The sequence below is a fragment of the Panthera leo genome, chromosome A3 (genome assembly GCF_018350215.1).
Source record: "Panthera leo isolate Ple1 chromosome A3, P.leo_Ple1_pat1.1, whole genome shotgun sequence".
NCBI classification, from domain to species: Eukaryota; Metazoa; Chordata; class Mammalia; order Carnivora; family Felidae; genus Panthera; species Panthera leo.
In genome coordinates, this window is record NC_056681.1 from 37,434,651 (window position 1) to 37,459,080 (window position 24,430).

Sequence of the window (24,430 nt, forward strand, 5' to 3'; positions counted from 1 at the left end):
GCCAGTGTGATCTTCTTTGTAGCTAAGAAATCTAGTGCTTTCATTTATCATCCCCACTAATTCCAAGCCACTTTTCTCTAAGAAAAGTGTATAATCTGTCTGAAGTCAGTCTCTGTTATTTTGTGGGCACATTTCAATGTCCTCTGAGAAGGGTTATATTCTTCTACTCTAACTGTAAATGATTTGCTTCAGGACAGATTTGGCTAACAACAAAATTCTCAAAATATATGTTTTAGATAAGCAAGTGAATTTACTTACTTACATGTCCTTCAAAACAACCGTCACCTAGCAAAGATGGGCACTGTGTTGGCTCAGCCACTTTTGTAAAGATCCTAAAAGAACTTTTTTGAGTCTTATTCATTTTCAAACATTAGAAAGAGAGAATGAAAGACATTTAGCTGGTTTCCCATTAAAGGAATAGGATCTATTATGGCAAAGAATAGAGACATGAACAATCCAAGCCTAGAATGATAATTGCCAGCTCCCTAAAATAAAAGCTGACTAATCAGGGTCATTCATCCTTATCTTGAGGGTATCATAGCACATTGACCTTTCCTTGATAGAAGTCTTTTTTTTTAAATTATTACTATTCTGTGACTTAATACAGCTATTTGGTCACTAATTGCCAGAGGTCTATATCTTCCTCATCTTTATAGATACACCACAGTGACTAGCTCCTTCATCTGCCCAAAGTAAGGGCTCAGTAAATGCCAATCTGTTGACTTACTCACACAGTGCCTGACTGAACACTTTTCATGCTCCTACTGTAGGTGGGTATATCCCTTTCACTCATCAAGTCAATCACAATATCCCATTAGCATTAGTTATTTTCTGTCATTTCCATCCTTCTCTTCATTCCTTCCTCTACAGACCAGGATCAGGGGCCGGTCATCTCTCACCTGGACTCTTGCAATATCATCCTTATTGTCCTCCCTGCCACTGTGGTCTTTCTAACACTAAATTCTGAATATATCGCTCCCCTTTAAACTCTTCAGTGCCATACTCTCCCTACAAAATTAAAATATTTGGGATAATATAAAAGGCCCTGCAGGAATGCTCTAATACCTGCCCACCTTCATTTCCCACTACACCTATGATCCTATTATAAATTCCAGTATTACTGGACTGTGTCCAAACATGCCATCTCTTTCAGACTCTTTCTTTACATAAACTGTTCCCTTGGCTTGGAATGTGTACCTTTTGCCTGTGGGCCTGGGCAACTCCCACTCATTCCTCTCAGATCCAAGGGCCTTCTCTGAAACTGGCTCTCACTTCTCTAAAAAGACTTCACCTCATTGGGCACATAACCCCCAATACAGTATTCCCCACATGGTAATAAAACTTATTTGGAAGGGTTTCTTACCCCTAAACTGTGAATTCCTCCAAGGAGGCAGCTGTCTCTATTCTTATTTGCATCCTGGTACTTGTTACTGACTAGTCATGGGAGGTGTACACAGAGAAGACACTCAATTCATTTTGATTGAATGCAAGAAAGGACAAGGTTGACTAGTCATTTCCTTGAAAACTTCATTCATTCATTCATTGGGTACTTCCTAAAAATGGATAGGCTATTGTAATGGAAACCCCTGGGAGGCTTAATAAAAAACAAGGCCAGGGGCACCTGGGTGGCTCAGTCAATTAAACTTCTGATTTTGGCTCAGGTCATGATCTTATGGTTCATGAGTTTGAGCTGCACATCGGGCTCCATGCTGACAGTTCAGAGCCTGGAGCCTGCTTCGGATTCTGTGTGTCTTTCTCTCTCTCTCACCCTCCCCTGCTCGCACTCTGTCTCTCAAAAATAAATAATAAACATTAAAAAAAAAAAGAAGGCCACTCCATTCATCAGGGCCAGAAGCATTGAAAGCCAAGTCAGAATTCTGCTAAGGGCCAACATATGCCAATGATTAGGGCCAACATGTAAACATAATAAAGAGAATAATGTCCACAATAATTATGTCTTCTTATATGTATACATCACTGAACAGTTTGTGAAGCACTTAGGTGTTTGCAAGCTATTTATCACATTTTAAATCATTACAAGTATTTGAGAGGAGGGTTCTGGGTTATAATCATCTCTAATTTATTGAGAAGGGAACTGAGGCTTAGAAAGATTAAGTGACTATCCACCCTGAGTAGTTCTGTGACTTCTCAGGGAGAGTGTAGAGATACTTCTTTTTATCATGAATGGCTCATGATTTTCTGACTTCCAAAGTGTCTTTCTTATGAAAAAAAATATTTTTATAGCACATTATCCAAGACCAAGCTAAACTGTGATGTGGAGACCAGTTGTGACTGGTCATGAGGGCACCCATTCATGGGAGGCAGGGGATTATGTTAGATTGAAATTGTTTGTGAGTTCCTGGGTCAGAAATGGGAAAGATGAAGAGATGTGTAGAAAGGTCAATGGGGGGATGTTTTTTCCAAGCTCTCTCTAGCAATCAAGTATAATGACCCCGAAGAGAAAGAGAGGAAAGCCATGAGACATGAGCTGGAATGTGGGATTGGGATGGGGATTGGCCAACTGGATCAAGGTAAGGGGATAGAAGCTGAGGCAGAGACAACGCTGTGAAGACCAGATAACAAAGACTTTTCTAGTGGAACGTGGAATAGTACTCCCATACAGGAAAAACAGAATGGAACGTAGCACATGCTCTTCAGCCGCACTGAACTTTCTGGCATCTGACATGCTGGGCAAAATCTCTCTCGGTGGAGACACAGCACTTACCTAAAGGGCTTGGTATCCATGGTACTGGTTAAACCATTTGCCACACACCTTGTGGGCACCAAACACTAATGAGTGGTCAGAGACAAAATCCAGAAGAAAGTCCCTCTGGGCTAAATGGACAGTTGGAAATAATTGGGTTGTTGTGAAGTGTGCTTAGGCCCTGCATTTATGTAGTTGGGGACACGGGAAAACAAAGCAAATTTCAGTGTTAAAATCAGTGTTTAGGGGCGCCTGGGTGGCTTAGTCGGTTAAGCGTCCAACTTCAGCTCAGGTCACGATCTCGCGGTCCGTGAGTTCGAGCCCTGCGTCGGGCTCTGGACTGATGGCTCAGAGCCTGGAGCCTGCTTCCGATTCTGTGTCTCCCTCTCTCTCTGCCCCTCCCCCGTTCATGCTCTGTCTCTCTCTGTCTCAAAAATAAATAAAAAACCTTCAAAAAAAATTAAAAAAAAAAAATCAGTGTTTAACCTACAGGTTAGTGATACCAAGAGGCTCAGGTTCCAACTATTAAAATTAAAATTGAGGGGCACCTGGGTGGCTCATTTGGTTAAGCATCCGACTTCGGCTCAGGTCATGATCCTACAATTTGAGAGATGGAGTCTCGCATTCGACCCTCTGCTGTCAGCACAGAGCCCGCTTCTGATCCTCTGTCCCTCTTTCTCTCTGCCCCTCCCCAGCTCGTCCTCCCTCTCCCTGCCCCCTCAAAATAAATAAAACTTTAAAAGAAATAAAATTAAAATTGAAATCTAGTATCTCGATGACATAATACCATACCTAAAAGAATGAGTAAGATGGAAAAGACAGCGTGAAGCTTTGGTGAGGATGAGAAATGACAACTCACATGATGCTGGTGGGATTGTAGATGTATACAACCACTGTTCGGAGATGTGTACCAGAGCAGAGTATATGCATATCCTCTGACCCAACAATCCTACATGTAGGTTTAAGTCCAACAGCAATATGTACCTGTGGCCATCAAAAGACATGTATAAGTAAATTCAGAGCACCACTGTTTGTAATAGGAAAAAAAAACTAGAAAGGACCAAAATGCCCATCAATGATCATATGGATGAATAAACTTTGAAACAGTCACACACAGGATACTATACAATGATGAGAAAGAACAACTTAACAACCACACTGAATAATCTGGATGGAGCTCACAAACTTAACATTGAGCAAAAGAAGACACAAAAGATACATACCATGATTTCACTTACACAAAGTTCAAAACAGGCAAAAATGAATGAATGCTGTCAGAATAAAGAATAGTGTTATCCTGGGTGAAATGGTTAGTAGTGTTCACAAGGTGCATGAAGTAAACTTTTGGGAAGAGGGAGGGTCTGAGTGCTGGTTACCTGGATGTTTTAAAATTGGGAAAATTCATTGAGTTGAATACTAATAATTTGCATGCTTTCTTACGTGTATGTTTTACTTTGATAAAACATTTAAATCTTGATATTAAACATCAAGTCAAAGTAATATAAAGTGATATATATATATATAATACAAATAGTGGATATTCTGTCTTCATAACTGAATCAATAAATTATGATCTCTGAGTTTTACCTTCCTCATTTTAAAAATAGGGAAAATGCTACCTGTTCATAGGGTTGATTTGAACATCAAGTGAGTTAGTGGGCATGAAAAGTAACTTTGTAAACTGTGAAAATGTATACACATGGAAGGTATTCTTGTTGGAACAAAGCAAAAGGAGGTTTTAATTCTAATTTTTAAATGATTTTGCACTGTTAAAGAATAACTCCCTTTGACAAATGATAGTAATTTTAAGTGTTTTGGGTCAAGTTTTAAAAAGCAGGTTTGTCAATTATATAATGGTCTTTAATGTACCCAGATTGTTGCTTTTGTTTCAGAAAACAGAAAATTACATGATAGCTTGTAAATGGCACATTCAATTTCACACACTGAGAATGTTTGAAAAGCAAAAGGTCCACGTATAATGCAGGAACTCAAATTTAATGGCATCAAATGATACATAATTTGATTCGTTCAACACATTCCCAGAAATTAATCACTGAGTGTCAGTATCTTTCCGTCCTTCATGACTTGGTTTGTCAAAAGAAAACTGCCCTTTTTGCCACAGCACTACTAATCAGTAGTAGTTGGTTCTCTGGGTTTAGCATTTCAATCTGTGGCTTAGCATCTGGAAACATTTTAAAAGGTCAGATTGCTACTCCCTTATTCAATTTAGCAAAATTTCAGGAAGCATAATGAGCTTCCTTTCTGTGCCTCCCAACATGCTTAGCAACACCTTTACAAATCAATGGAAACTTTGTCAGAGTAAAAATGGGGAGTAAAGATTAGGAAAGGAAATTGGAAAGCATGACCTATAGCGTCTTCCTTTCCCACTGATGTTTCTCTAGATCAAGTGTCTGAACAGCATCACAACAGAACTCTTAGGATAGCTAATTCCTTGTTGGGTGGAAGGGGTTATTTAGCAGCGTGGCTGACCTCCAACCACCTGAGGCCAACAGTACCCTCCCCCAAAGTGGTGACAAGCAAAAATGTCTCCAGCCACTGCCAAACATTTCCGAGGAGGGAAGTGGGTGGGGGGGTAAGATTAACTCCAGTTGAGAACTGAGCTTCAGATGGAATAGCTGCTAATGCTTCAGTCTTTGGGTCTTCTCCAAGATGTCTATGCCTTTATACAAGTTCTTCCAAACTTTCTAGATACAGTTTGGATGTAAGGTGCACCAAGGATGTGAAAATAGCCTGTGGGGTTGACAAACCCTATTGTCCTGCGGGCACAGTGGGTCACTGTGTGGTATGCATTTCTTTAGAGCATACCATTATTGAAGGTATTGAATTCTGAGAGGATCAGAGAGGACAAGAAAACAGAAAACATGGAAAAAGAGGTAATCGTTGAAGAGGATGGAGAGGATATTCAGGTCTGCCTGGGAAGGCATGATGCCACTTTGTGTCCCCCTGTACCTGGTGCATACTGGTGCTGCCATGCTCATATTTCTTTACATTCACTGGTGCAAGATGCCTTACAACTGGTAGCACTTGACATTCTTTGCCTTTTTTTCTGGCCACAAAACCACCTTCAGCTTATGAGCAAGGGCTAAATCAAAGTGCAGGGAAGGGTTTCCTTGGGAGCAGCCCTCAGTCTCTGATAGACTAGATGGGTAAATAATGATTCCAGCTCTCTCATCCCTTGATGAACGGGGGTTAGTAGATAATGATCCTAGCTCCCTGGTCCCTTGACTGGAATATCTCTGAGGTACGTGTTCCATGCTGGCTCCGAGTTTTCCCTGCGTGACTGAACTCCAGCCTGTACCTTGGCTGCCTCCCCTTCATTGTTTTCCTTTCCTACTTCACAACCAGTGCTTCCCTGGATCACCTCCAAGTAAACTACTTGTACCAAATCCTGTTTGGAAGTTTGATTCTAAGGAAAATCAGTGCAAGAGAGTCTGGTAAGATACAGCTTAATGCTGTCACATTAGGTTTCAGAATATTCCAAACCCACAAAGCCAACCTTGGGAAAATTAGAATCCATAAGGCTTCCCCTGGTCCAAGAAAGAATATATTCTCCAGCTTTATGAGGAGTTACATAGTAATCATCCTTTTTAAAAGGGCAAACAGCACAACATAAGTATGTGGTGTTTTCTTAGTCTATTTTTTGTCATTTACTCATGTAGGCACAAAATGTTGCATGGTAATTCAAAGCTCTATCAACTGTAATTTACTCTTACAAGGTTATAATCTAGTAACAAACAATTTATAATGCTTGTTTATAGGGAAAAATAAAAAAAAGGTTTCTATCGGACTCTGAACCTCCACCAAATAAGTAACCCCAGAGACAGAAATGTACTTGTTTTATTTCTTAAAACATAGCTTAGTCACATCCCCAACTGACAAAATATGATGGCTTTTATTTAATGTCTGGGTTTACGAAGCTCTCCATATATAACCCTTTAGTATATTTTCCTCAAAATTCAATCAGAATGGTTTTACATGATGAATTAAACCATCTATTGTAAAGAAATGCAGTGAAAAATGCATGCTGAAATACAAGTGTTAAGTCGACAATGGACAAGCAGGAAGTGAGCATCAATATTTTATTCATATGAACATTTTTTCACTTATTTAATTGTTCTGAAATCAGGTTTAGAACTTTGGCAAAATATAAAGCATTTAAAACTTTTTTTGATCTCAAGATAATGCATGAAGTCTTTTAAACACATTGTATCTATTTATTGATTGTCTACTTGATCAAAGATCATACTTATTTTCATTATTTATCTACACAATCAAATTTAAAAAGAGGCTTTAAAAGCATAAAAATGACTAAACCACAAAGGAAAGTTCCTAAAGGCAGATACTAAGTAAACTTTGAGAGAAAGATTTCATTTATAACAAGTAGAAATATTCAACACTGCAGCTAAGATAGTTTAAAAAAAACCAAAAAAACATTGCAGAGTAAGAACAACTGGCAATGAACAGAATAAACATGATAGGACGAATCAAATCAAACACCAGACATGGCAGACTGACTGCACTAATGCCTGTGCCCTTTGGTAGTACCCTCCTGCACTGACTCTGGGTTTGCCCCTGTGGCTTGCTTTGGCCAGTGAAACAGTGTCAACTTGATACAGAGGCTTGAAAATATGCTTGTGTAGTTTTACACCATCTCTGCAGGGCCACCACTGCTCTCAGAACAAACCTGTACTAGCCTGCTAGAGGATAAGAGACCACAAAGAGCAGAGCTGAACTGTTCTAGCTGAGACCATCCTAGATCGACCAGCCTCTAGGTACCCCACTAGCTAAATGTGGATGCTTGAGAGCTCAGAGAAGTTAGCCAAGCCTGGCCCAGACACAGAATGGCACAGTGGACCCACAGACTTAATGGAAGTAATAAAGGTTGTTATTTTATTTTTTTTTTTGCTGTTTAAAAAAATTTAACGTTTATTTTTGAGAGAGAGAGAGAGAGAGAGAGAGAGAGAGACAACGGCACAAGCAGGGGAGGGGCAGAGAGATAGAGGGATACACAGAATCCAAAGTAGACTCCAGGCTCTGAGCTCTCAGCAGAGAGCCTGACCCGGGGCTCAAACCCAAAGACTGCAAGATCATGCATGACCTGAGCCGAAGTTGGATATTTAACTGACTGAGCCACCCAGGCGCCCCTAAAGGTTGTTGTTTTAAAGCCACTAAGTCTTAGGATGGTTTGTCACTGAGAAATACTAATTGTACCAATATATTAAGTACAGATGGACAAAGACTGCTAGAATAGAAAACAAGAGGAGAAATATTTGTCATGGGTGTGGGTTAGCTCTTATACTAACAATAGGATACTGGACACAAGAGTTAAACATATGAAACAAATGTAGCCATTACAGAAAGTTTTTATGACCCCATTGTCAGAGGTGATTTCTCTATTAGGACATTTGCTAAACAAACACAAAGTAAAAAATTCAGAGAAGACATACAGAAATGCCACTATTCAACAAATCTCACTCAGTACTGAGATTAAATCCTCACCTGGAATCTTCATGTTAGATTTGAACTCCTGGCCAAATTAATCAAAGCTTTGGAATTTTACTAGCAATTATTAATTATATTTAGAAATAGTAGTAATGTAAATATGTCATCTATGCTATTATATATGTTACACCGTTAGTATGTTTCAGCATGATTTTTAAATGCTATTGATTTCAAGTAAAGTACAATTGCCATTGCTTTCATAATATTGTTTTGGTAATACTTAAAAAAAAATAAACAAGACTAGTAAATCTCAAACTTTGCTGTGTATTAGAATCACCTGAAGAGTTTTTTTTTTTTTTTAAATCCCAATGCCGAAGTGACACCCCAGAGCAAATACACTAGGATCATGGGACTGTGACCCAGACATCAAAAGTTTTTTCAGGCTTCTCAGGTGATTCCCATGTGGAGCCACGTTTGAGAACCAGTGACCTTAGTCCTAGATCCACGCTGTCCAATATGATAGCCACTAGTCACATGTGGCTACTAATTATTTGAAATTTGACTAGTTTAAATAGAGGTGAGCTGAAAGTGGAAAATACACACCAGATTTTGAAGACATAGTATTAAAACAAATGTAAAATATGTCATAAACAATTTTTATAGTTATTACATGCTGAAATGATAATATTTTGAACATGTGGATTAAGTAAAATATACTATTAAAGTTAATTTCACCTGTTTGGTTTTACTTTTTAAAATGCGACTACCAGGAAACTTAGTATTACATATGTATTTGCATTTGTGGCTTTTTTTTTCTGTTAGATAGCACTGACCTAGACTGTCCCACTAAACTAGACTATAAGGTATGGAAATAATTATTTTAATATTCATATGACTTTACAAAACCTTCCCTAATGAAGAATAGGTTTACATTTCACAAAACTGGATATAATGTTCTGTAGGAGTTTCATTTTTAAAGAAAAAAATCCTCTTTAACCCAATATTGCATTTATTACAGTGTTTTTATAATTGCTTATGCAAAATCATTTATATGCATTTAATTTTTATGATTATACTCAATTTTATATTAAATTTTTTTATGTTTTATTTATTTTTCAGAGAGAGAGAAAGAGAGACAGTGTGAGCAGGGGAGATACAGAGAGAGAGGGAGACACAGAATCTGAAGCAGGCTGTAGGCTCTGACCTGTCAGCACACAGCCCTATGTGGGGCTTGAATCCACAAACCACGAGATCATGACCTAAGCCAAACTCAGATGCTTAACCAACTAAGCCACCAAGGTGCCCCTCAATTTAATATTTTAAAGGGCATGCTGATATAAAGTTTATTAATATTCAAAAATAAACGTATAATTAAAATGTGCAAAAGTCAGCATATTGAAAAGTGTCAATTGATCACATTTTATCAGTGGCATAAAATATTAAAGAGGGAGGTAAAGCCTGTAAAGAATAACCAATATTGTGCCACATTATTAAATTCTGATTTCTCATGATCAAATATGCTTATAGGAAGAAACATTTATACTGCCATTCTCTCTACTGGGTGATCGACATTCTACTTGTGATACTGATCAAAATTGAATTCATTTGAATAGCGTTACTAAAAAATCGCATGGTGAGTGCTACATATGAATAGCACAGAGCTCATTGTGTTTTAAGTCTAATTTTAAACCATTTAATGCTAGCACACTGGTTAAATTTATAAGGCAACATTCCAGGGTTTGTAATTTAAAAAAAAAAAAATCTGGCCCAGGATGTATTTTAACTTATTTCACATCTCCTATTATCATCATTATTATTCATCAGATGATAATTAACATCCATGGCTGGAGGCCATTCCTTTCGATTTTATTAAAACTCTTCCTTTTCTAGTATAGGGTTTTCTTTAATCCCAGATTAATTTATTTCGCATTCACCGTGGCAAAGCTCCTGAAATGAATATATTCACAAACTCTCAAAATAAAATATCCTGAGTATTTAAATTTTTCTTTTTTAACATTTATTCATTTTTGAGAGGCACAGCATGAGCAGGGGAGAGGCAGAGAGGGAGGGAGACACAGAATCTGAAACAGGCTCCAGGCTCTAGCTGTCAGCACAGAGCCCGATGTGAGGCTCGAACCCACGAACCATGAGATCAAGACCTGACTCTTAACCCACTGAGCCACCCAGGCACTCCATCCTCAGTATTTAATGATTACTAAAATGCTAGGTAGTTTCCCCAGAATCATTACATTTTGTAAATCCTGGAGTTAGTTTACTCTCACCCATGGTGGAATATTTCATTTATAGCCAAAAGGAAAAAGGAGGTCACATTATGACAGGACTGTTATCGGACAAACAGTAGGGTCATCTTTGTCAACCTGTGTAATAGTTTCCAACTCAATCATTCCTTATCTTTTTATGAACCCAAACCCCACCTTTTGTTATTTTCATTTTAGGTTGTTTTTGTTTTTGTTTTTCCTCATAAATCTCCATTAGGCCAGGAAAAATTTATGTTTTTTTTTTTTAACTCCAAAGTTAAATTCTCACTTAAAGTTAAATTCTCCTTTAAACAAAATAACAGCCACAACAATACAGAGAAAACAAAGAGAACAGGAGCTCTCACAACCTGAATGAGTGATAATGTCTCTTCAACCCTACCACCTCTGACAGCTCAGAAGCAAGTGAGTCAGTGGAATGTGGAATGTTATTTTATTTGATATTTATCAACTTTGCTCAAAACAATTTTAAAAGATGCTTGCTGCTGTGCCCCTCTGGCTTGCGCCACAGGGAACAGCACAAAGCTGGGGGCCACAACGGAGGCAGGTTTAGGAGAGAGAGCCCCCAGCATCAATCTCTTGAACAAGGTAAGATTGACCCATTCATTTATGTTCCTCCTAAAGAATTTGCCACATTCGGCCTTTTAGTTATGATTATTCATTTTTTTCTGGGCTGTTTGATAAATTCCCTGAGGGCAGAGATGTTGCCTAGTACATAATAAGTGGCAATATTTGTAGATTAAATGGAATATTTTATCCATTTTTGCAAGCTCGCAACAGCTATGGGCCTGCCCCAAAAGGAATTCAATAATACACTCAATACTGTATCATGCACTACTCTGGGACTGGGAATTATTTCAAAAGTAAACTTTTCTTAGATTTCTCCTACCAAAGTAGCAAGTAGAGTGAATTGAACTGACACTTAAATTGGAATAAAATATTCAGATGTGAATTCATATCTCTGCTTTGCATGTCCAGTGTTTTAAAAGTATAACTAAAGTCTATCTTAATAGCTCATTTGGCATTTACTTGCAAATAATTAAAATATTCATATGTATCACTTTTTTAGCAGGTCAGAGTTAGGAAGACCAAAATTTTCTGTCATCTCTAAAGTCCGTTTATTAAATTTAAAATTATTACTCAGTGAACTGAGGAAATGCTATCACAGTGCCAATATCTACCTTTTCTCCTCTTTTGGTTTTGCCTCTGCTATTCATTTATAAGTAATTCAGACCCTAATATATGCTGCATGCTTTACCTATTTTCATTTAATTTTTCATAACCTCACAAATTAAAGATTATAATCTCTTTTTTTCAGATTCAGATGGTAATTAACTTACGTAATCTTTAGAGACTTGCAAGGGATATTAGTCAGGTTTCTGCAGAAAAACAGAACCAACATGGCTGTCTACCTATCTACCTGCCTACCTACCTATCAAAAGAGAGAGAGAGAGAGACTTATACTCACATGATTGTGGAGGTTGGCAAGTCCAAAATCTGGAGGGTGGGCTGGCAGACTGGACACCCAAGGGAAAGATTGCAGCTCACATCCACAGGCACTCTGCTGGCAGAATTCCTTCTTATTCAGGGGATGTCTGTCTTTTTCTATTAGGTCCTTCAACTGATTGTATGAGCCCTACCCACATCATGGAGAGCAATCTACCTCACTTGAAGTCCACTGATTTAAATGTTAATCTTACCTTGAAAAAATACCTGTTCACAGAAACATCTAGAATATACTTGACCGACTATCTGAGTACTGTGGCAGAGCCCAAGTAACACATTAAAATTAATGTGTTCCATTATTCCATTTAATTCCATATCCATCATAATTCCATTTTACAGATGAGCACAGTAAGACTCAGAGACACTAGTAATTTGCACAGTATCAGCAGTTTGTTATGAAACATTTGGGCTTTAGAAAAAGGGGTTTTTTTTCCCAAAGCCTATATATATATATATATATATATATATATATATATACCCACGTATATATACATATATATATATATATATATATACCCACGTATATATACACATATATGTATATATACACATACATATATGTATATACAATATGTATGTATACACATATGTATACATATATATACACAATATGTATGTATACACATATGTATACATATATACACATATATGCATACATGTGTGTGTGTGTATACACACACACACACACACACACATATGTTTTTCAACTGAGTAGAACTAAGTTTTTCCAGGGCTCAACTCATGTTAAAAGAAACATTTAGTAACTGTGGCTGTATATCTTAGAGGTCTAATTTATCCACTAATAAATACCTACCAAAGATGATGATCTAATTGAATGAAGTAGGTGTCTGTCATTATAAACAGCTCCGTATCCCCGAAAAGGCAGTGACAAAAGCTAGGGAATCTTGTTCTTCACAATCTCTGAAAACTTTTCCACGCTTTCCATTCCTGGTGCCAACACTAGAATTTAGGACACTACCACTTCGTACCAGAATATATACTACATTGTAGGTCTCCAGTCTTTATATATTTAAGTTAATCAGACCACCGCCTCCCCTCTCCCCCCATTTTTAACATTTTTCAAGTACTCACGAAAAAAAGCAAAATTTTGAGGTTAAGCGTTAAAAATGATTTCCAGAGGAGCTTCAACTACTCTTCCACCCATCGTTTCGGCTCTATGAATGATACATTCAGGTTTTAACCCCCAACAGGGTGTGCACGGTGTGTATGTGTGTGTGTGTGTATATACATATACACGTATATATATGTGTATACATATACATGTATACACATGTATACACACATATATAATTTTTTTCCACTTATTCCTTTGTATTCATTCACCTTTCTCTCCAGGTGAACTTCTGACTCCAGCTCTTATTCTTTCAGGCTTCTCAGTGAAGTTTTGTCATCACCCCGATCCAGCAGCAACTCTGCTTCCCCAAACTGCCGAAGAGTGTAGTGCACTTGCCTTATCTGTTCAAAGGGAAGGATGCAATCACTGCAGGAAAAGCAATCTCAAGCCAATGGTTCCCCCATTAATGGAGACCGCCCTAGTCCTGCACAAAGGGTCTGCCAAAGTAGGTGCTCAATAAATGTTTAACACATTTGATGAAGGCACCCGAGAAAAACACCTGCAGTCTGTGGGACAAGGGCGAATGCGCCTCACAGTGAGGAGGTCTCCTGGCCTTCTTCGCCTCTTCTCCCTTTCACTGGTCCAGGGTCACCAGTCTCCCAGAAACAGGACCCCAGGAAGGGACAGGCAGTGCGCATGCCCCTTATTTATCCAGGGCTGCCTCCAGGCGCGTGGCCAGCTTGGCCCCACCCCCTCCCGGCTCCCGGGCGCGCGCGCGCGGCCCCGCGGAGCGTGCCCTGCGTGCGGGTGCCCGCCAAGCCCTCCGGGCGCTGGATCCCCGAGTGCCCGGGCCGGGGCCTGAGGAGTGGGCACCGGGCCGGGGTGGCGAGCGGCGAGCAGCAAGCACCGCAGGCGGCGGCGACGCCAGAGGTGACGAAGAGCGCGGACGGTGAGTGAGGGCGCCGCGGGTGAGCGGGCGGGCGCCTCCGCGCGTGCGCACCACCGGACCGCCTGGCCAGGGGCGCGCTCCCGGCCCCGGGCCGAAGGGGCCGTGCGCTGCTGGGCTGGGACGGGTCCTCCGGTCGGCGTCGGGCTCCGGGATGCGGGGTGCCCGGATACCCCGCCTTCGCTCGGGAAACGCTGGCCGCGCGGCAAGCCTTCCCGGGGGGTTCCAGGCGGGATGGTGCCGGGCCCGAGAAGAGGTCCTGGCGCCGTGGCCCGAGGGGCTGGGCCAGCTGCAGCCGAGGGACGCGGGGGTTGGGGGGGCGAAGCGAGCCCACCCGGGCACCAGCCGGTCACACGGGAGCCCGCAGTGTGCGCGACCCGCGGAGGTGGCGGAGGTCCAGGGAGGGGGCGCGGCCGGAGAGCTTTGGCGCCGAGCAGGTGGCGGGGGCCGCGCCCCTGGCCCGGGGAGGCGCCTGCTTGGAAACGCGAACAAACTTCCCTGAGAAACTTTATTGAGGCGCTGCCAGCGGGGCCCGGATTGGGGGCTTCAGGGACCCACACCCCGTCCTTGCCCAGCCCTGGTCGCCGCAGAACCCCAGCGAATGATGGTGGGCTACTGGGGGTCTGGTTTTCTTCTGGTGCTGGAGCTCGTACTCCCAAGTTGTGAGCGTCATTCATGGCCGATTCGCTCTTAAAATAGGTGTATAAGTTTGGTGTTTGGGTAAGAACGGTGTTTGCTGTCTTGGGAAGAAACAGATTATGCTGCCTAGTCTTTTTATCTCAAAGAAAGTATTGTTAGAGCATTCTGGGGATTCCTATTTATCAAGAAACCTATTGTCCTGTGTGTGCTTGGGGAAAGCCAGTAATTCTATTATTAGCCTTAAAAAGACAAAGGGAGATAATTGTGCTTTCTTTTTCTTTTTTTCCCCTCTTTTAAAAATACTCTTTACCACCTACCTCACCAAATCACGGAGTACAGTAGTTCCCAAAATTGGCTGAAGAAGAGAACCACTGGAGAGTTTTAAAACTATGCTCAAGTAGCACACCCAAGACCAATTAAAACAACGTATATTTTAAAAGTCCCTAGGTGATTCCAATGTGCAAGCATAGTTTGGGAACCGGTGGTTTAATATAAGAAAGTCAAGATTTCAATTTTACGAAGTAGCATTCAGTTTGTAATGGAGGAGATTAAAGTCTAGCTTCATTTTCCAAACAGAGGAATCGACAAAGGGTGGTTTGTTTGCCACCGGGGAGGGAGGGAAGTGTCTCTAATGGTTCAAACTTAAACTTAACTATAATGTGACTGTAGCGTCCAGGACATTGTTCTAACTGATGTTTTGAGTTTCCTTTGGGGCTCCTCAGCCCTCCTTCTCAGACCCTGTCATACCCAAGGGGTTTCATTGTCTTTTAACCTCTCAACCCCCCCCCCCCCCATCTTTACCCTTTCTCCGTTCCCTTTTTTTTTAACCATCCCCCAATCCCTGGGAGGATCCCCCTCCCCCGGACTGTTCTGGCTCTGAAGGGTTACTGCGGGTTCCTATAGCAACGAGTCCTCCAGGGGAAGTGGGCGGGTCCTCCTACCTTTGGGTTTCAGAATAGGACTCTTCCTTTTCTGAAGAATTTGAATCACTCTTTCAGTTCTTGGCCTCAGCGCAGGTAAGGGTGAGCTCATACAGTTCCAGTTTTTCTTTCTAAGTAATTACATAACTATTAATGCTGTTGCTTGGCATTAATACTGCTAGCAGCTATGAGGAATATTCATTTTTCCCTGTTTTTGCGCTGAGAACTTGTTTAAGAAAGTCCCAAAATGAGGTGGAAACGATGTTTTCTGAAACAGTTTTTTCCTTTGGGGCACACAGACCTAAGAATTGCATACATCATTTCTCCAAAGTCCTAAGACATCTTACATTTAAGAAATTTTAAAAGTGAAATATAATCCTACAGTCATGCAAAAAATCTCTGGTAATTTGTGGCAAAAAAAAAAAAAAAAGTCATTATCAGCCTTTAAACAGTTTGGTTCCTAGAAAGTGCTTTGCCTAGATTCTTTACATAAATTAAACCAATTGTAGTGTTATACTTTAACAAAGGAAAGACACAGTTTGTTTACAAATTTGCCCACTGTTTTCCCTTCCCCAACACAGAAAACACATCCAAACAGATAATTTTATGCTCAAAACAGGTATCCTATAGCCATCGAATTCCAGTTTGCCTTTCAAGGAACTGTTAAAACAGTTCTGAACAAAAAAATATGGAAATAATATCATTTACATATCTTAGGCTTTTTGCTTTTTGAAACCTTTCAAACTTTACTGTGTAAATATCAGAATTCAATCCCATCAATTCCAAAATGCTTTTAGTAGGCCAGTGATTCTGAGCATGCGTTGAGAGTTGAAGAGGTTTTCTCTTGCAACTATCCCCTGTTCTATGTGGTAATTAAACTGTTAACTGGACTATCAAGCAGATTCTGAAAGGCTGATTTTTCCCATTTTACTCTGAGAAAATAATGATGGAAATCCCTCTCATTTGATGGACCTTGTAGTTCAACAGTAATGCTCTGCTAAGATAGTAACTTGTCACCTAATCTTTCCTTTTTGCATCACATGCTTCAAAATTGAGGGCTTCTAAGCAACTCCCATTTGAGAGGATCTATTGTTTCTATGGCTTTTAAACATTTTAAAATAAATTATTCTTGCTGTAGACATTTAGGGAATTAAAAAAAAAAAAAAAAACCAAAGAAAATAAAACTCAAAATCACATCATCCAGAAATAAAACTGTTCATGTGATGGTATGTTTCCATTTGTCCCTTTTTCTTTGTCTGCATATTTAAAAAAAAAAAGGCATTTCAGTTTCATCTGTAGTTTAAAATATGACCTTTTCGCTTAACCTTTTCTGTGCCTTTAAATCTTTGAACATAAGTTTTAAAAATATTTTTTTGTTTACTTATTTTGGAGAGAGAGGGCACCAGTGGGGGAGGGGCAGAGAGAGAGGGGGTCAGAGTATTGGAAGCTCTGCCCTGATAGCAGTGAGCCCTGTGCGGGGCTCAAACTCAGGAACCACGACATGATGACCTGATCCAAAGTCGAATGCTCAATCAACCGAGCCACCCAGGTGCCCCTGAACGTAAGATTTTCTAATGATGGATATGCCAAAGTTTATTTAATGAGTTTTCTGTTGTTTGACATATTTCCATTTTAGTGGTTGAAAATTTGGTATGAAATACTGGTTGCAAATCTGACCTTGATCACTTTGGGTTGGAGTGAACTTTATTAATTACCCAATTCTACCTAATAATGCCTACAGCATAGAGATTTGGAGAGATGGAATGAATCATAGAGGAAGGCCTTCAACAGAGTCTGTCTGGCAAAGGAAGTAGGCTCAGAAAGTAAGAACAGACTTGGAGGCAGAGCTGGGATAAAATGCCTATGCCTGAAAGTCTTGGGGTCTCTGACTTGCTTGGACTGGATTTATAGCAGAATTCCTGAGGCAGAGGTGAACTCTTTTATGACTCTTGAGGCACAGTGCCAAACTGCTTATGCTAAGACACATTGATTCCCTTATGCACCTAATGGTCTCCCACTGTGTCAGCATTCCAGTGCTTAATCTTTCCTAATTTTCTATAAAAATGTGATCTTATTTTAACTTATATTCTTTGGTAAGTAGTGAACTTGGTGATTTGCTTCTTGTTTACCTTTTCAAAGCTGTCTGTTCAGGTACTTTGCCCTCTTCACTCTTAGTTGTTGATTTAAAAAAATAATTTTGAATACCTGTTTTATATAGTATTCTGCCTTTATCATATTTGCAGTGATTTTTTTCCCCCCACAGCTCATTGTTTGTCTCTTAATTTACTTAATGGTGTTTTCCAAACAGCAAAATAGTTTTACTTTAATGTAGTCAAGCTTTGTCTTGTCTTTTATGATTTTTCTTTTACACATTTATGTTTGAAAAACCCAGAAGTGAGGTAAATGTAACTGAAATTTTGGAAATATATTAGATTTTTAGGTTTAATTCTGTATTAATGTATGTATATGAATTGTCTTATACCACCTCCTCCTTACCAGTTAGTTCTACCAACACCATTTTTTTTTATTTTTTTAAGGTTTTTTTTAAAATTTATTTTTGAGAGACCAGAGAGGCAGAGCATGAGTGGGGGAGGGGCAGAGAGCAAGGGAGACAGATTCCAAAGCAGGCTCCAGGCTCAGAGCTGTCAGCACAGAGCCCCAAGCTGGGCTTGAACTTAGTAACTACTAACTGCAAGATCATGACCTGAGCCAAAGTTGGATGCTTAACTGACTGAGCCACCCAGGCACCCCCCAACACCAATTCTTAAAAGTCCATCCTTTCCTCATTGGTTATGGTCTTTCCTTTAAGATCTTGACTTAATCTTGGGTCTGCTTCTGTTTTAGGTCTTACTCATCTATGCACTGATCTCTAAACTTAATGCCAAATATTTTGTACTGTGGATTTAGCATACATGAAAATACCTGGTAGAGCAAGTCACAATATTCTTTTAAAAATCAGAAGTACGGGGCGCTTGGGTGGCTCAGTCGGTTGGGCGGCCGACTTCGGCTCAGGTCATGATCTCGCGGTCCGTGAGTTCTAGCCCCGCGTCGGGCTCTGTGCTGACAGCTCAGAGCCTGGAGCCTGCTTCATATTCTGTGTCTCCCTCTCTCTGACCCTCCCCTGTTCATGCTCTGTCTCTCCCTATCTCAAAAATAAATAAACATTAAAAAAAAAATTTAAAAAAAAATCAGAAGTACATTCATCTGTCCTTTCAGATAAAGATTATCATCTTGCTGTCTTTAAGCTAATACAGGCACATAGTTTAAATCCAAAAGGCTTACTGTAAAATAAATGGTCCCTTGCCCCTCTCCCCAGCAGCCCCAATCCCCTGAGTCTTCCTCCCCAGTGGCAGCCTTTTGACTGTTTACTGTTTCTTCTGAGTTGTTCACTGGGGCCTACTGTAGGGTTTTTCCTCTGTAGGGTTTTTCCTCTTGGTCTGGTCAGAGGATTGTCTTCCAGCATCCTGAGCTGAGGAAAGGATCTAGCTGCTAGTGTTCCCAGAGGGATCTGTCAGAGGTTTCAGAATCCTCTTTGCATAGAGGTCACTTTGGGGAAGGTTCCTGTGGGTTTACAACCCAAAGACTTAACTGTTTCATCTACTTTGTCAGGAATCCATCTCCATTCTTGATGGGTTCTGGGACTGTCAGCCAGACCTTTGCAGCAAGTTAGGTTGGAAGGGCATCCGGGGATGTAGAGCTTCCTAAACAAACTTTATTAACCTAATTTTAGCTTGCCACCCTATGTCACTCTTCTAGGTCAGGTAAGTTGCTACTTGTCTTTCTGCTATCCACATTTGTGATTTTGTTGCAGTTTTCCACTACAGTTAGGTGCATTTTTGATTTTTGGTAAGGACTCTCATCTACATGTACAGTAGTCAGTGTCTCTGTTAAGGGACCTGAAAAGTTGTTATTCAGACCTTCTAGCTGTCCTAACAGGGTTTTTCTTTGTTTGTTTGTTTTTCACTGAAGTCCTGATATTTCTTGTTAATGTTTTTCTTCAGTATTTATCTTTCTGTTGCCACTGTGATGGATTCTTCAAATTGGTTATTGTTAGTATAAGATAGTTGTTGATTTTTGTGTATTTATTTATAGCTGGCTATTCTAAGAGCTTTTCATCTAAGAGCAGTTTATTCTCTTGGGTTTCCTCGTTATATAATCAGTTACCGATAATGATACGTGAGTCTACTTCTTTCTAATAATTATACCTTATATTTTGGTTTTATGGCATGCTGACTAATGTTAACATTCTGGAACATTATAAAATGCTTCTGGAGCATTCGTTATCAATAGTAATGGTGGTAATGTGCAAACCTGTGTTCTTTAATAGGAAAAACAGTAGTAAAATACTGGTTTTTGGTTTATCATAATTCCTCATCAGTAGAAATGAAATATATATCCTATTTCCAATTTGCCTAGAGGTTGCTTTCTTTTGTCTTGTTTTGTGAAGGGATAGGAATTATATATTAACAAATTACTGTTAGTAGTTAAAGATTATCACTGGTAGTTCTTTTTGTTTTTAATGTTTATTTTTGAGAGAGAGTGTGAGCAGGGAGGGGCAGAGAGAGAATCCTAAGCAGGCTCTGCACTGTCAGTACAGAGCCAGATGTGGGCTTGAATTCACAAGCCATGAGATCTTGGCCTTAGGCGAAATGAAGAGGTGGACTCTTAACCTGCTGAGCCACCCAGGTGCCCGTATCACTGGTATTTCTTAATGGATCAAGTGATTTGAGTCCCAAATATTAAATTGCAGTAAGTCCTTTTTTTTGGATAATTTTTTTGTTGTCGTTTATTTATTTTGTGGGAAAGAGACAGAGTGTGAGCGGGCGAGGGTCAGAGAGAGAGGGAGACACAGAATCCGAAGCAGGCTCCAGGCTCTGAGCTGTCAGCACAGAGCCCCATGCGGGACTCAAACCCACAAACCATGAGATCATGACCTGAGCTGAAGTCGGAGGCTCAACTGACTGAGCCCCCCAGGCTCCCCTCCTTTGGATAATTCTTTAGAAAAACAAATTCAATTCATGAGCAAATTGAACTATAACATCATATTCAATCTGTAATTGTCCTCTGGGGTGAGGGAGGATAGAGTCACTAGGACTTTTTCTAAAGAAACTATTCCAAGTTGCTAAATCCAGCAGTCAGTTCTCATCTTTACCTATTGCCTGCATTGATACAATTGGTCATCCCCTCTCTTTTGACATATGCCATCTGATTTTAAAGATTCCACATGCAGCTACTTTTCCTCTTTAAACTACTAGACCACTAGTTTCACTTTTTCTGTCATTTTTTAAAAGTTGCACTGGGTTTTCCTCACCAACCTATTAATTTGGAATGCTTCAGGGCTCAGTTCCTGTAGGACTCTTGTCATAAACAGTTGGGAGACTTCAATAAAATACCACGTAGCTGTTTAAGACTCCCCAGTGGATATCTCCAGCAGGGATAGTGCTCTGAAACTTCTGGAGCACATATCAACTACCTTTTTGACTTCTTAACTTGAATACATAAAAGGTACTTCTGTTTTAACAGGATTAAAACTGATTTTTTGTTTTTCTCTACACACCTACTCTCCTTGCAGCCTGCCCCATTTTGGTGGGTGGTAGGTACAGTTTTCAGATTATTCAAGCCAAAAACTTTGGAATCATCCTGACTCTTCTCTTTCTTTCCACATCAAGACTACCAGCAAATTCTACTTATCTTCAAATGTATCTAGAATGCTGTTTTCCAAGTAAATCCAGGATTTCAGCCCCTTTCCTCACCTTTATTGTTCGCATCTTTGTCTAAGTTTCCAGGCCTCTTGACTAGATTATTACAGTGACCTCTCTTTTCTCCTTCCCTGGCTTCCTTTGAACAAGTTATCCGAATAACAACCAGAGTGATCTTTTTTTTTTTTTTTTTAAGTTTATTTTATTTTGAGAGAGAGAGAGAGAGAGAGAATGAATGGGGGTTGGTGGAGAGAGAATCCCAAGCAGGCTCTGTGCTGTCAGTGCAGAGCCTGACATGGGGCTTAATCCCACAAACTGTGAGATCATGACCTGAGCCGAAGTCAAGAGTGTTTAACTGACTGAGCCACCCAGAGTGATTTTTTTTTTTTTAGCGTTTATTTATTTTGAGAGAGAGTGAGAGGGTGGCGAGTGCTAGTGAGGGAGGAGCAGAAAAGACAGAGAATCCCAAACAGGCTCTGTGCTGCCAGTGCAGAGCCAGACACAGGGCTCCATTTCACAGACCAGGAGATCATGTCAGGTGAACGTGATAACCTCTACACTTCGGAAACACACAGAAACCAGGAGATCATGACCTGAGCTGAAATTTTTAAGAGTCAGGTGCTTAACCGACTGAGCCACCCAGGCTCCCCCAGAGCGATCTTTTTAAAACAGAAGTCAGGTTACACTTAAAACCGTTCCATGGCATTCCATCTTACTTAGAATAAAAGATTTCCTCATAATGATTCACAAAGCCCAGTACAATCTGGCTAGCCCTAACTCTGACCTCTTCCCCACTTCCCTCCCTCTCTTGCTTTCCATGCTAGTCATCTTCACCTCCTTGCTGATCCTGAAACACATCCCACTTTCAAGTCTTTGTGTTGGGTTTTTCCTGTGCCAGTAATATTTTCTCCCCAGATACATTCATGGCCAGTTTCCTCACCTCCTTTGAGTGAGTCTTCACTAAAATATCACTTTAGCAGTGAGGTCTACCTTATATATAATTGCAAGTTATGGCCTGGATCCCTCTTACAGTGCTCTGCATTTCCTTTTTCTGTAGCATCTATTACCTTCTAAAATACAACCTGACTGACTGACTGATGATGAATTGTCTTTCCCCACTCCTGCTAGGCTGTAAGTTCTGTGTGGGCAAATATTTTATGTCTGTTCATTAAGGTGCCACACGCGTCCAGTACATGGAAGGTGTTCAGTAAATATTTTTGTATGAATGAATGCAGTCTGCCTTCTGGTTTGTTTTGTTTTTTTCTTTTTCAGTGATTTTCTTATAAAGTAGCATAGTCCTTGGCATTATTGGGTCCAACATTAATGATTTAACACCCTACCGGCAATGGAGAAGTTCCAGAACATGTATAATTTACAATGGATATAATACTACACTGGTTATGAGGATTAAGTAGGATACTGCCTGTTAAGTGCTAAATTGTGCCAATGTGTAGGGACAAGTCTCGTAATTGTCAGAAAAGCCTAGCCAACAGCCTTTATTCATTTTTGAATCAGGTGAATTATATTCTAGAACCTGCTCTCGGATTTCAGCTCTTAACCAAGGGTGGGCAGCAGCCTCACTTTTGGAACTTTTCAAATTACCTGTCTGAACTCCCTGGTAAATATCAGTGATTAACTGTTACTATATTTGTTTTTTAACCAATCTGTTAAAATGGAATGTAGCCATTTTTTGTTTTCTCCTTTTGTGCCTTCTTGCTGTTCAGGACATCTATCTCTTATGTCCCCTTTAAACTTTATTCCTTAAGGTTGAAATAAATTCTTTTATAAAGTGATTTTGAAACCACTCAGAGCCGCAGAGAAGCACATAATTGAACATGATATTGAATCCACAGAATCAAAGCATCTCAAGTCCTTTACCTTCAGCTTCCCGGACTACAATCCCCACAGCAATCATTATAGCAGTCATTTTAGAGTTTTGCTTACGGTGTTTCTAGAGCCTCCTTTTATGTCCTTCCAATTCCATAGTATCTCAAAAACGTCAGACTCCCTTCCCTTCTCTTTCGATAGAGCAGGAAGTGTTTGTATGGTTTATCCTGTTACATTTGCTGTGCAAATAAATGTCATGTGCAGGAAAAAGATGATTTTTTAGAGATCATATAAGCAACCAAAGAATAGACAGTAAACCAAAATGTATCTCCAGAAATGCATAAACCCAATAGCTGTTACCTAAATACAAAAATGTGCAATGTTTCTTCAGTCTTTACTTTCTTTTTCCCTAGGCATATCTAGTTCCTTGTATTTTATCTACCTAATTTTTCTGTAGTTATATGAGCAAGAGCAATCCCCATATTCAGTTAGAGGGCGTAAACGTTTTAGCCATGATTATCTTTACACATTAGAAATAAAATTTCTGAAGCAACACTGTTCTGAATGCATCTGCCTGATAAATTTGCTCTGCCTTTGAAACTCATATTAGCATCTGGGTTTTATTACAATTATTTTATTTTGAACCCCAAACAAGGTCTTATTGGCCAAGTCTGAATGGAGAGCATTGACCTGCCTTTCTGTTGCTGAATCACAAAATAACCCTAAATTTAGGCTATTTATTAATTGATAGCCCAGTTAGAAAACATGCCATGTTTTTAAAGTTCTACACTTGGTTTGAGAACATATGTAAACATTTGTTTTCTTTCTAAAGATTTTTTTTTTAATTGCCACCTTTTATATGCATTCAGTTTTGTTTTGTTTTGTTTTGTTTGGAAGTGGTGCTCTTGCCTACTCAGCACCAGCAAACATACCTACTCTATAGTGAGGGACTAATTATTTTACTTTAGGTCTCTGGACAGATAAGAGATTACCAAGACTCCCACCTATTTTCATATCCTTGTTCATGGAAAATGTAGTAAAAAGTCAAGTGTAATAGTCAAACTACATTTAGATGTCTTATTTGGGGAATGATCTATATTCCTGGAAAGTCTAGAAGATTTTCTAATATTTTAAGTTAGACCTACAGCAGGCTTCTTTTCCCAAAATCTTATTGTCAACATTAAAAATGGCGAGAATCTACCCAGAAGTACCTCCTGCTCAAGATTCAGGTTCAGGCTCCAAACAGCTATTGCTGAATGTTGCTATTTCTTGCATATAGCCTTACCCCCACCTCCCACGTGGGACATCCATTCTCCATGGGTGCATCCCAGAGTGCTCCCTCCCTTCCCATGATTTCTTCTGGGATCTTAGGAGA

General features: G+C 39.9%; 1 protein-coding gene across 1 annotated transcript in view; it reads left to right on the forward strand.

Annotated features, from left to right (window-relative positions):
- The first annotated feature begins 13,817 nt into the window (after positions 1 to 13,817).
- Positions 13,818 to 24,430, forward strand: part of BTBD3 (BTB domain containing 3) — a 35,423-nt gene continuing 24,810 nt past the window's right edge. Inside the window, exon 1 of the mRNA XM_042931621.1 lies at positions 13,818 to 13,973. The gene's annotated coding sequence lies outside the window, so the exon portion shown is untranslated. The remainder of the gene's footprint in view (positions 13,974 to 24,430) is intronic.